Consider the following 14,955-nt stretch of genomic DNA (forward strand, 5'->3'; position numbering starts at 1 on the left):
TTTCGCGGATCAGTTAAGGCAGAATTCTAATATAAATGAGCAACACCCACCTTTAATCTCCTGTATCAGTTGTGAATGTGTTAATTCACAACTTTAAAAAAAAAGAAGCAATAGCTTGCATGTGAACCAAACAAAATTTTACATATGAAAATTTAATCTGAAATCTCCGGGAATCCCACGTTTCGACCAATCGGCATAAACATTACATGTGATTTTTACTGGCTTTCCCGCGCGTTTTTTGTTGTTTTTTTTTTCATAGACGATAAGGCGAGTTTTTACTGATCCAGGGAAACCTGCTTAATTTGCATAGTGTACTCCTATCAGCCGTTTTATAAGTTCATTTAAATTAGCCGATCGTGTAGTGAATTTTATTTAGTACATAAAAACATAAGGTACACAGTTCTTTAAACATGATTTATTCAATCCGAAGCCCGAAATATCCTGAATTAATTAATACACGAACTCTCTCTCTCTAGATGCACATTTAAAATAAATAATTATATCTTAAATCAATTTATCCATAGTTCAGAAATAATCTTTCAAAGTAAAATAAAAATAATTTAGAATCTTAAATGCCAAAACTGAGAGACACCCATTATCTTACAGCTATGTCCGGAAGCCAAGGCGCTCTGCGGGTCTGTCGAGGAGACCAGAGTTATATAGCAGAACCGTAAAAGATGATGTGTGAACTGTTGACCATTTCTCATGCCACCTTAGTGGAATTAGTAATATATTATAATATATTCTAACAAGGTGTATTTAAGGAAAACTATCCAGTAACATCTTGTAATAGGGATAAATATCCGCACGCCGAATAGATACCACTGTGGCATTTCTCATGCTTAATCTAAAATTGCTGACCCTTAAATTAGTCTCGCCTTTACTATAGTCTAGCTATAGTTTAAAGAAAATGATTTCAAGTTTAGAAAATAGTTAAAATCGATTAAAACTCTTCTTATTAATTACCGTAACGATACAGTCATAGTATTACAATAGTAAGTGAAAATAAACGGCGGCGCCGAAAAATGTCGTGAGATTATACCAAAAGGCAGAACAACTAGGCTTCTTTTAAAATAGAAACCTAGGAGAGGTCCAGTGTTGCTCCGACTGTAGACCCATTTCCTAGTTAATGAATTTCATTTAAAAATGTTCAAAAGCTACCACTGCAAATATTGTACACTGAAGTCTTTGGCTCCAAGTCCGAACTTGGCCTGGTGAAAGCTGCCAAATTGGCATGTTACCATTTTGCGAGAACCTCACTTGTCAAGCTTGTTTGTCAACTGTCCCAAGAGAATAGCTTCCGAAAAGCTTTAGAAAAGCTTGGAAGAAAATCGCAATCGAACGGACGTCTGCCGGAAGTGAAAAAATATTCTTTTCATTGTTAATGTGCTATTTGAAAAAGAAATTCTAAACATTTTATCTGTTCTAGTTTATTACTCAGTTTGTAAGCTTTATATGTCGAATTATTCCTTGTTTTGATCACGTGATTAACATCCGACTATCGGGTAGAAGAAAAAGAAGATCTTCCGGCTACAAGAAGGCCAAGACGGCCCTAGGTCGCTCACCTGACAAACAAACCATAATACACCATAACAGTGTAAACATGTTTGACCTGGTGATTTCATGGAAAAAATATTGTGACCAATTATCATTAAAATTGGAGCAAAAACAAGTATTTTCTTTGATTTGACCTAGTGACCTAGTTTTTGACCCAGATGACCCATATTTGAACATGACCTAGATTTCATCAAGGCTATCATTCTGACCAAATTTCATGAAAATCAATTGAAAAATACAGCCTCTATCGCATACACAAGGTTTTTCTTTGATATGACCTAGTGACCTAGCTATTGACCCCAGATGACCAATTTTCAAACTTGGCCTAGATTTTATCAAGGTAATTATTCTGACCAAATTTCATGAAGATCAGATGAAAAATACAGCCTCTATTGCATACACAAGGTTTTTACTTGATTTGACCTAGTGACCTAATTTTTAATCCCAGATGACCCATTTTTAAACTCTGCTTAGAATTCATCAAGATAATTATTCTGACCAAAATTCATGAAGATGAATTGAAAAATACAGCCTCTATCGCATACACAAGGTTTTTCTTTGATTTGACCTAGTTTTTGACGCAGATGACCCATTTTCAAACTCGACATAGATTTCATCAAGGTCATCATTCTAACAAATATTCATGAAGATCAATTGAAAAATACAGCCTCTATCGCATACACAAGGTTTTTCCTTGATTTGACCTGGTGACCTAGTTTTTGACCCCAAATAACCTATTTTCGAATTTGGCCTAGATTTTATCAAGGTAATCATTCTGACCAAATTTCATGAAGATCAGTTGAAAAATACAGCCTCTATCGCATACACAAGATTTTTCTTTGATTTGACCTATTGACCTAGTTTTTGATTCCAGATAACCCATTTTCAAACTCGACATAGATTTCATCAACATAATCATTCTGACCAAAATTCATGAAGATCAATTGAAAAATACAGCCTCTATCGCATACACAAGGGTTTTCTTTGATTTGACCTAGTGACCTAGTTTTTGATCCCAAATAAACTATTTTCAAACTTGGCCTAGATTTTATCAAGATAATCATTCTGACCAAATTTCATGAAGATCAGTTGAAAAATACAGCCTCTACCGCATACACAAGGTTTTTCTTTGATTTGACCTAGTGACCTAGCTTTTGATCCCAGGTAACCCATTTTCGGTCTCGGACTAGATTTTATCGAGGTAATCATTCTGACCAAATTTCATGAAGATCACTTGAAAAATACAGCCTCTATCGCATACACAAGCTAAATGTTGACGCAAAGACAGACGACAGACGCCGGACATCGAGTGATCAGAAAAACTCACCTGAGCAATTGAACATCTCGGAACACACTAGGTAACCGGATGTGTTTGGCGCAGGATGCTATGTTCTGCGCAGGATCGATACATTGATTTGAAAATTTTAGTGGTGTTAGTATTCTCCTTATTTTGGCCTATAAACACAAATAACCAGTAAAATTACCTTACTAGTCTTATCACGTAATAAATAGACAGCGTCAAAAACGGCCATTGCGATATTTGTGATGAAGTTTACAATAACCTGCTCCCGAATATCGCCGCAAAAGTTTTATCCTGAGCCAAACATCGCCTTTTTTCGTGCATATGGTGTATTTCAAATTTAAAAATCTTCACTAAAACACCGATTTAGACATAATGATTTGGAAGGATGACAGGGAAAAGGTTGATAAGTGTTGGCTTTGTTTTGTGGTATGGCTAAACACCGAACACGAGTCATGTCCGCGGACATGAGTAGTAAATAACCAACATGAGCGATTATTATTTCATTAGCAATACATTATGTTTTTGTGATTTAAATTGATTATTAATGCTAAAATTTCATGCATATTAATGCTTTTAATTTATTTGAAATAGATGACTGGTGATCTGATTATATGTTTCGTGAATAGACTGGTAAATACCAAACATGAGTGATTATTATTCTATTAAAGCAATATATTATGTGTTTTTGGTTTAAAATGGTTATAAATATTAAAATACAGTACACACCAAAAATGTACTACATTCAAGCACATTAAAGATTGTTACGGACAATCTGTTTTATGCCAACGAACATGACTGGTAAATACCGAACATGAGCGATTATCATTCTGTTAAAGCAATATATTAAGTGTTGGTGGTAAAAAAAATGATTATAAATTCTAAAAAACATGTACTTACCAAAAATACATTACTTTAAAGCTTGTTATTTATATAAAATACAAAACTTGCACGAACATGACTGTTAAGGTGGAATGCGCCTAATTTGAAGTTGTTTGGTTCCGTTTCGAAATTTTGTTTAATATAAAATTCAGCATATTCCTCATAGAATGCGTATTTTACTTTTTTGATATTTCTGTAACTTTTTTTTTCTCTACAAACCTTCAAACACGATTATTGACGTCCATTTCTGGTGAACCATTATTCCACGTCCGTCAGGCTGTTTTCTTAAATCGTTCTGTTCTATTTGCTTTTTCTCATCATATTTTCGTTTAAAAATATCTTTGAAATGGTGTATAAATTGTAGAGATCATTTTAACGTTGAAGCCGATATTTACTTTATTTTCTGTCTATTGAAAGAAAAAAATTATGGGGTCGCCGAATTCATTTTCGCGTAAAATTACGTTACGCTACCCCTACCCTCCAAATAACAACATAGCTTAGTTTGGCTGTTTTTCTGATATATCTCTTTTCAAATCTTAGTATTTTTACATTCTCATTCATCAGTTGTTCACTTCAGGCGTGAAACGAATCATGGAACCTGAGAAAGAGAGCTTTCCTTTCAAAAGAGGCCCTTATAACTTTAAAATTGGCGACTTCATTGAGAAATGGTTTGAATGCAGAATGTATAACATACGTCAATACGACAACTTTGCTTAAATAATGATCATGTTATTTTTGAAAGTCGTTTTAAATATACTTTCTATATGATAAAGCTTATTTTTTCAAATGTTTCTTATTCAAAGTACCAATAAACACGTTTTCCGTTGTAAAACACGGCTAACATGAAGAATATTTGCATATGCAATTGTGCATATTGTTCGGAGTTTTTCACACTTAAAACACAAACAGAAAGCATCATTATTGTACAATATCATTGATCAATACTATACAACAGATTCAAATATTCTAAAGGTTGTGATTTCAGACGTATGACCCTTGACTCAACCGCCCCTCCAAGGGAGTAAAGGTTGTTTGTATCTTGTTTTTCTTAATATTATCCCCAACTCTCCGTAAGTACGCACACACATCCCAGGGTCTTATATTTTTACTATTTCGTTTCCTGATTTATTATTTTATTAAAGCATTATTATAGTTTTGTGGTTTAAATTGATTATAAATATCAAAATATATTCAAGTACATTAATATTGTACTTTTTTACACTCGACCCGTTTCAGGCCGCAACAAACAAGAAAGTAAAACCATACTAAGTTAAGTACAAACATATATAAAAATACAGGTGATCAAAACCAACTTAACATTTATTTGTTTCCTATGTCTCCTGTTAAGTCCTCCTACTGAAGAGAAAACTCATTTGAGGTTGGTTGGTTGTACTTAAGTTTAGAACAGAGCAGCGCAAAACGATATTTTCCCCTTTCATCAATGACTCAAACATTTTTTTCCCTTTTTGTTCTTTTCATTTGAAAGTAGATTTCGTCATTGGTTTTATCAGGAATTAAGGTCTAATACGTATCAGTTGTTTCAGGTCCAATCTACGTAATGTTGACGAAGTGTGAAGGACTGTTTATAATGTTGGCGTAACTTATAGTCCAACCCACTTACTGTTTTCATATCAATATATGATTAGTTATTTTGAATATTATGTATATATGTTGAAATAAAAATATGCAATAAAATATGAGTAAATTAAAACACTTAAATGGCGCTATTTTTATTTTGTGATGGTCGTGTCATTCAAGTTATGGCGTAACCCCATATGGATTCTGCGCACTGAGTCGCGTAAGAAACAGATGATGTCATGCAACGTTTGTAGGGCATGGTTTCTTTTGAATTACCATGACCAGCATTTTGCATATTTGTGAATTTAATTGAATTATAAATATACATATGACCATTTTCAGCAAAGGTCATGAAAAACATACCTTAGAAGGTTCAAATCCACAAAAAAAATCAATAAATAACGATTCTATACCACCCAATCTGACATACCCTATTACGCTACGCTTCGGATCTGAACACGAGCTATTGATAGCCTCGTTCTGACGACACTTCCGCTAGCCAATCAAAAGCTAACTTACAACATTCTGCAAGCTTAAAAAGCCTTGGAATGGGATATCTACAATTCTTACCTCGTAAGAAGACAGACAGCCGGTTAGTTCAGTTGGTAGGGCACTTGATCTGTTAGCAAGGGGCCCCGGGTTCGAACCTTGGACTGACTGCAAATTTTTCTTACTCTTTGACATTCGAACAAGTCGTCTGATTGGTTCAAATAACAAGAGCTGTCAGATGACAGCGCGCTCGACTATTCGAAGAATTGATTGAAGAATGGGGTCAAAATATTTCCATAGATTTTCAGACAAAAGAAAACAAGAGGGCCAAGATGGCCCTAGGTCGCTCACCTAAGAAACACACCATAACAGTGTAAAACATGTTTGACCTAGTGATTTCATGGAAACAAATATTCTGACCAATTTTCATTAAGACTGGACCAAAAAATTGGTCTCTTGCGATAAAACAAGCATTTTCTTAGATATGACCTAGTTTTTGACCCCAGATGACCCATGTTCAAACTCGACCTAGATTTTATCAAGGCAATCATTCTGACCAAAATTCATGAAGATCAATTGAAAAATACAGCCTCTATCACATACACAAGTTTTTTCTTTGATTTGACCAAGTGACCTAGTTTTTGACCTCAGATGACCCATATTCAAATTCGACCTAGATTTTATTAAGGCAATCATCCTGACCAAATTTCATAAAAATCAATTGAAAAAAAACCGCCTCTATCGCATACACAAGATTTTTCTTTAATTTGACCTAGTGACCTAGTTTTTGACCTCAGATAACCCATATTCAAACTCGACCTAGATTTCATCAAGGCAATCACTCTGACCAAATTTCATGAAGATCAATTGAAAAATACATCCTCTATTGCATACACAATGTTTTTCTTCGATTTGACCTAGTGACCTAGTTTTTGACCCCAGATGACCCATTTTCGAACTCGGCCAAGATTTTATCAAGGTAATCATTCTAGCTAAATTTCATGAAGATCAGTTGAAAAATACAGCCTCTACTGCATACACAAGGTTTTTCTTTGATTTGACCTAGTGACCTAGTTTTTGACCCGAGATGACCCATTTTCGAACTCGGCCTAAATTTCATCAAGGTAATCATTCTGACCAAAATTCATGAAGATCAATAGAAAAATACAGCCTCTATCGCACACACAAGGTTTTTCCTTGATTTGACCTAGTGACCTAGTTTTTGACCCCAGATGACCCATTTTCGAACTCGGCCTAGATTTCATCAAGGTAATCATTCTGACCAAAATTCATGAAGATCAATTGAAAAATACCGCCTCTGTCGCATACACAAGGTTTTTCTTTGATTTGACCTAGTGACCTAGTTTTTGACCCGAGATGACCCATTTTCGAACTCGGCCTAGATTTCATCAAGATTATCATTCTGACCAATATTCATAAAGAATAATTGAAAAATACAGCCTCTAACGCATACACAAGGTTTTTCTTTGATTTGACCTAGTGACCTAGTTTTTGACCCAAGATGACCCATTTTCGAACTCGGCCTAGATTTCATCAAGGCAATCATTCTGACCAATATTTATGAAGATCAATTGAAAAATACAGCCTCTATCACATACACAAGGTTTTTCTTTGATTTGACCTAGTGACCTAGTTTTTGACCCGAGATGACCCATTTTCGAACTCGGCCTAGATTTCATCAAGGTTATCATTCTGACCAATATTCATGAAGATCAATTAAAAAATACAGCCTCTATCGCATACACAAGCTAAATGTTGACAGACGACAGACGACAGACGACGGACGCCGGACATCGAGCGATCAGAAAAACTCACCTGAGCATTGCTCAGGTGAGCTAAAAATGGATTAAACAAAAAATGTTCCTGTATTTGTGGATTTCGATTAGTCTTGCACTAAATGGCAATGTGTGACCATGATGGCAAATATGTTAAGTTATATGTTAGGCAAAATATGGACTTGTATGAAAAATTTAACTAATTTCCAAGTCCAAAAAGGGTCATAATTCAGTCAAAATAGTTGACAGAGTTATGTACACTTGCTTACAGATGGAAATCATGTTGATAAACTAGAGTTAAAAGTTTCAAAGCCACAGTTCAAATAGTTTTGACAAAAATTTCAAAGTCCAAAATGGGCCATAATTCAGCCAAAATAGTTGTCAGAGTTATGTACTCTTGCCTACAGGTGGAAATCATAATGATAAACAAGTGTTTAAAGTTTAAAAGCCATATGTCAAATAGTCTTGACAAAACATGGACATATACGAAAACAAAACCAATTTCCAAGTTCAAAAAGGGCCATAATTCAGCCAAATAAGATGACAGAGTTATGTACTTTTGCCTATTGATAGAGACTATAATACTGAACAAGATATAAAAGTTTCAAAGCCATATGTCAAACATTTTACACAAAATATAAACTGGTACGAAAAACTTAACCAAGATTTCTAAGTCAGAAGGGGCCATAATTCAGCCAAAATGCTTAATGGAGTTATGTACTCTTGCCTACAACTGGACATGGTGATGGTAAACAAGTGTTGAAAGTTTCAAAGCTTTATCTCAAAAGACTTTGTCAAAATGTAGACTGGTACGAAAAAACCAAGATTTCTAAGTCAAAAAGGGGCAATAATTCAACCAAAATGCTTGATGGAGTTACGTACTCTTGCCTACAACTAGACATGGTGATGGTAAACAAGTGTTGAAAGTTTCAAAGCTTTATCTCAAAAGACTTTGTCAAAATATGAACTGGTACGAAAAACTTAACCAAGATTTCTAAGTCAAAAGGGGCCATAATTCAGTCAAAATGCTTGACAGAGTTATGTACTCTTGCCTATAACTGGACATGGTGATGGTGAACAAGTGTTGAAAGTTTCAAAGCTTTATCTTAAAAGACTTTGTCAAAATGTGGACTGGTACGAAAAACTTAACCAGGGTGTGACGCCGACGCCGACGCCGTGGTGAGTAGGATAGCTCTACTTATTCTTCGAATAGTCGAGCTAAAAATAGCAATATTGGAAATCTAAAATATACAGAAGACGAATGTGAATAGGTCGTTTAGAAGATCAAGTACTTTAGTCAGATTGCAATACCATGTAAGTGTTTTCTAAATGAAGTGTACCTGTTGATCACGTAACAACTACGATGATTGGCAAAATATTGCTGACAGCGGTACCGAAGTAATTGATGTGAAACTGGCGTGTATAACTCGTCAGCAGTGTCTAGCATGGTTTATTTTATGTAAGGTCAAAAGAAAAATAATTAAAATATTTTAAAATAATGGTTAGTCAAATGCATTCCAAACTTGACAGAGGTCTGCACGGTTTCTGGTAAGGTTTCGATACGAGGTTTGTTTCAGCGCAGAGATCCGTAACATCATATAAACATGTTTGAGCTGAAATCTTTAGCTTGTACATTTGCAATATTTTCAAAGAAATGTGGCTAAAAACTTTATAATTGCTGAAATTAGCGTAAAATTTAACATTTAACTTCGCCGTTTTTGCATAAAATGGCATCTTTTCAGGATTTTAAATCGACTTTGGAAACTTCATTTATTACGTGATAAGACTACAGTAAGGTGATTTTACTGGTTATTTGTTTTCATAGGTCGAAATAAGGAGAATACTAACACCACTAAAGTTTTCAAATCAATGTATCGATCCTGCGCCGAACATATCCAGTTACCTAGTGTGCGGAAGAGCTCTTCTTATTCCGCAGATCTTCCGTGGCCCAAACGAATGGGGCAAACGAACCGCCAGTTAAACGAAATATATTTTAACGTGATTCAATGCATATGCATATCTTTGAATACTGCGAACAAAGAAAGTAATATATATCTATATACTTTGCTATTAATAACTGGACCGTTTCCAACATTTGTAACTGTTACAATAGTATTACAACATATTTCTTTATTTTAAACAAATAATTATTTTCGTCTTAGAGGACTTCAAAACTTACTTGTGCGCAAGTGCATTGGGTCATTTTAGACTTGGTCACCGTAATTTGCGCTTGACCATAGACCTAGGGACCTGGTTCTTGTGCATGACACTCTGTCTTATGGTGGTGAACATTTGTGCCAAGTTATATCAAAATCCTTCCATGCATGAAGAAGAAATGCTCCGGACAAAGTTTTCATTCTTGTATCCTTTGACCTCTAAGTGTGACCTTGACCTTAGACCTATTGAATACAGTTGTATGCGTAAAAAAAACACACATCATTTCTTGACCTTGACCCAAGAGACCTCGGTCATAAGCGTGACACACCTTCTCAATATGGTTAATATTTGTGTCAAATTATTTTCAAATCCATTGATAAATGGCAGAGTTATTGACCAGACAAGAAACACCTTTGACTTCTAAGTGTGACCTTGACCTTGGAACTAGGGGTCTGGGTCTTGCGCATGACAGGTTATCTCAATATAGGGAACATTTATGCCAAGTAGTTTTAAAATCCTTTCAGTAATGGCAGAGTTATGGACCGGACAAGAAACAGACCATGTTAACTTTTAACATCTGTGACCTTGACCTTAGAGCTAGGGGTCTGGATCTTGCACATGACAAGTCACCTCATTGTGGGGAACATTTATGCCAAGTAATTTCAAAATCCCTTCATCAATGGCAGAGTTATGGACCGGAAATAAAACAGACCCTGTTAACCTTTGACTTCTTAGTGTAACCTAGACCTTGGAGCTACGGGTCTGGGTCTTGCGCAAGACATGTCGTTTCATTATGGTAAACATTTATGCAAAGTTATTCCAAAATCCCTTCATGGATGGCAGAGTTACAGCCTGACAAGAATTTACACGGACGGACGGACAGTGCGATTTTAATATACCCACCTTCGGGGTCATAAAAATAAAGAGCAAGGACCTTTTCTATTTTCTAAAGAGGAAGTTGTAACAACTTTTTCTACTTTTCGCTTTGGCAGCCCGTAAAATAATCTAACAGATTTGTGAGGACTTTACAGAGATGCTACAGACAAGTTTGGTGACGTTCAAACAACCTTGGTAGAGGGACACACAAGGACCATTTGTGTGAAATTATTTCAAAATCGAACCAGCAGTTTCATATAAACAAATTTTAAAGTTTCCACTATATACATATAATAGGCAAAAGTGACCAAGCACTCTGGTGGCCATGTTTTTGATGGATCAGAATAATCTGAACAATCCTAGGACCAATTTTGAGAAATTATATAAAAATCGCGCCAGCAGTTTCATACAAGAATGTTTTTTTTTTCAAATTTCCACTAGGCAAAAATGACCAACCACTCTCGGGTGGCCATGTTTTTGACAGATCAGAATAATTTGAACACTCCTAGTAGAGGGTCACACAGGGACCAATTGTGAGAAATTATATAAAAATCGTGCCAGCAATTTCATACCAGAATGTTTTTGTTTTTTCAAATTTCCACTATATACATATATGGAAAAGTGACCCCACACTCTGATGGCCATGTTTTCGATGAATGAGAATAATTTTAATATTCTTGGTTGAGGATAACATGAGGAAAATTCAGTGAAGTTATTTCACAATCAGACCAGCGGTTTAGGAGATGTCGTTAGATTTTTTCTATTTTTTTTAGCTCTGGTGGCCTCTATGTGCAACCAAGTGGAACCTTTTAAACAACTTTGGAAGAGGACACAGATCAAGTTTCATCAGCTTCCACCAAGTGGATTCAGAGGAGATGTTGTTTGAAGACTAGAATGTGTCTGTAGGACACAGGGTGTGCCCCCACTGGTACATTTGTCACAAATAAAGGGAAATCATTCAAATGTTTGCAGTCTTAATGGGGTATAGCCTCAAAAAATAAATATGAAATGGATTCATTATTCTATACCATATACTTTTTGAGCTGTGATCATCACAAACAAAAAATTCACTATTTTGGCTATTTCAAGGGCCATAACTCTGTAATAAATGCTAAAATTCTCAAGAAGAATGCCAAGTGTGCAAGGTCACATTATGAGAAAGACTCAAGCAAGGTTTCATGAATTTACATCAAATACTTTTTGAGTTAGGCACATAATTAGGTGAAAATGTGCATTTTTTTACTATTTCAGGGGCCATAACTCTGGAAATAGGGGGTGGATCCAGATGAAAAATAGGAGGTGCACAAGTTCATATCATGATAAAGATTCATGCAAGGTTTCATCAATTTATATCAAATACTTTTTGAGCTAGGCGTGTCACAAAGTGAAAATGTGCATTTTTGACTATTTCAGGGGCCATAACTCTAGAAATAGGGGGCAGACCCAGATGAAAAATAGAAGGTGCACAAGTTCATATCATGATTAAGACTCATGCAAGGTTTCATGAATCTATATGAAATACTTTTTGAGCTAGGCATGTCACAAGGTGAAAATGTGCATTTTTGACTATTTCAGGGGCCATAACTCTAAAAATAGGTGGCGGCGCCAGACGAAAAATAGCAGGTGTGCAAGTTCATACCATGATTAAGACTCATGCAAGGTTTCATGAATCTATATCAAATACTTTTTGAGCTAGGCGTGTCACAAGGTGAAAATGTGCATTTTCGACTATTTCAGGGGCCATAACTCTAAAATTAGGGGGCAGAGCCAGATGAAAAATAGAAGGTGTGCAAGTTCATATCATGATAAAGACTCATGCAAGGTTTCATTAATTTATATCAAATACTTTTTGAGCTAGGCGTGTCACGAACTTCGGATGGACGCACGGAAAAGAGCAAATCTATATGCCCCCGCCACTCATGGACAGATGACGGACGGATGTGCGCCGGACAGTGAGTGATCACAATAGCTCACCCCGAGCACGAATCAGATCAGTTTTCAAGGTTTCAACTGATGACATACAACAGACAAAGCCCCATCACAATACCTCACCCTCAACCCTTGGTTTGGGTGAGTTAATAACCTATCATAACTACATGCCCAAGGGCAACATGTCGAGCCTGCCAGCTGTCAAAAGGACTAACATTTCTGATACTATTAAAAGAACTAATTGCGGCAAACATTTCTGCCAAGTTATTTAACAACATCTCCATCCATGGCTAAGTTTTTTACCTTTGACTTCTAAGAATGACCTTGAACTTTGTGGCAGGGGTCTGGGAGTTGCACGCAACATGGCAAACATTTATGCAAAATAAACAAAAACAAGTAGCATCCTTGTCGATAGATTTTGCACCTAAGTCCAAAACAAGGTCAAGGTCAAACTGAGGTCAGGTGATGTTTGAAGATGAGGAATGGTCACTGTTTACATCTGTATTAGTATCAATTCATTCTTGTAAGGGGTATTGATGCTAGATGAAACAGTCCCATTTGGTTAACCAAGAGATGGCCCATATAAAGCAACCAAAGTCCAAAACAAGAAACGCGGCAATGCCACGAAACCAGGTTTTCAACCCTTTTCATAAGAATAAAAAAGTATACTGAATCACAGTGCACCACTTTAAAGCACAACCCTAACCCTAAACCCTAACCCTATTTTTAGTAACAATGACCTTGACCTTGATCCCAGAAACCCCAAAATCAATCCCAAGCTACAACTTTATATAAGTTTTCTATACACCAAGTTTCATCATGATAGCTCATTCCTAAGTTAAGTTACTGACCGGAAACCCTTTTTCTATTTTAAGTAACAGTGACCTTGACCTTGACCCCAGAAACCCCAAAATCAATCCCAGCCTTTGTCTTGATATAAGCTATATACATACCAAGTTTTATTCAAATATCTTTACCGAAACAAAAGTTATTGACCGGAAACACCAGTTTGACGCCGCCGCCTGCCCGCCCGACCAACGACATACTCCAATCTAATAACTCAGGTTTTCAACGAGGTCAAGGTCAAGGTCAAACTGAGGTCAGGTGATGTCTGAAGATGAGGAATGGTCACAGGTTAATCTGCATTAGTATCAAGTCATTCTAGTAAGGGGTATTGATGCTAGACGAAACGGTCCCATTTGGTTAAAAAAAACTTGACAGGCATCATTGCAGTATGTTGGCTCATGTTTATTTCAAGTTTGATGAAATCCTCCCTGCTAGTTACTGAGAAATGGCTGCGGACGGACATTTTTGTGCATTTTTCATTAAATCAAGGGCAATAACTCTAAGGAAAATTGACCAATCAAAAAAAATGAAGCAATAAGTCACAGTTGATTCATGTTAGATCTGCAAGTTTCATGAATTATTGACAATTTTTGAGTGGCATGCACGGTACGAAACGCCATTTTTACATTTCCCATAATCTATAGCGGCGCAGAGAAAAAATAGAGGTGTGCACAAGTTCATATCATGATAAAGATTCATGCAAGGTTTCATGAATCTATATCAAAAACTTTTTGAGCTAGGCGTGTCACAAGGTGAAAATGTGCATTTTTGACTATTTCAGGGGCCATAACTCTTAAACTGGGGGGGCGGAGCCAGACAAAAATTGGAGGTGCGCAAGTTCATATCATGATAAAGACTCATGTAAGGTTTCATAATTTATATCAAATACTTTTTGAGCTAGGCGTCACGAACTTCGGATGGAACGCACGACGGGAAAGACAAATCTTTATGCCCCCACACTCATGGGTGAGGGTGGGCACAATAAAATGTCAAAGAATAGATAGTATTACAAGGTTTCACTGTGACAAACAGACAAAGCTCACTATCACAATATATTCCAACACGTTGGAGGAAATATTACCAAAAGTCAAATATCATAAAGATTTTTATCTGATTAAAGGACTAATTGGGACAAAATCATTCTCAAGTTATGGAACAATTCATCCATGGCAATAGTTTTATTACCTCTAAGAAACTTTGTAACTTTGTCAGTCTGGCAGAGTTTGCGATATGTAAACTTCATGAAAATAACCAAATACAAGTCAGAACTTGTCGCATAATTTTCCCTACAAAATACATGTCAAGGAGTTATGGATTTGAAAAGAGAGGTCATGTTTACATCTGTAAAGTATCAATCAATTCTTAAAGCGTATTGATGCTTTGTAACAGCCTTTGTACATGCCCAAAAAAACCAATTTCTAAAGTCCAAAAAGGGCAATGCCCGAAACAGTCAATTTATGAATGAAAAATAATAGTATACCCGAACACAGTGGCAACTTTAAATAAATCGCACTACCTTTTAGTAGTAAAAATGACGAACTTGTA

The sequence above is a fragment of the Mercenaria mercenaria genome, chromosome 18, assembly GCF_021730395.1.
Source record: "Mercenaria mercenaria strain notata chromosome 18, MADL_Memer_1, whole genome shotgun sequence".
Lineage (NCBI taxonomy): Eukaryota > Metazoa > Mollusca > Bivalvia > Venerida > Veneridae > Mercenaria > Mercenaria mercenaria.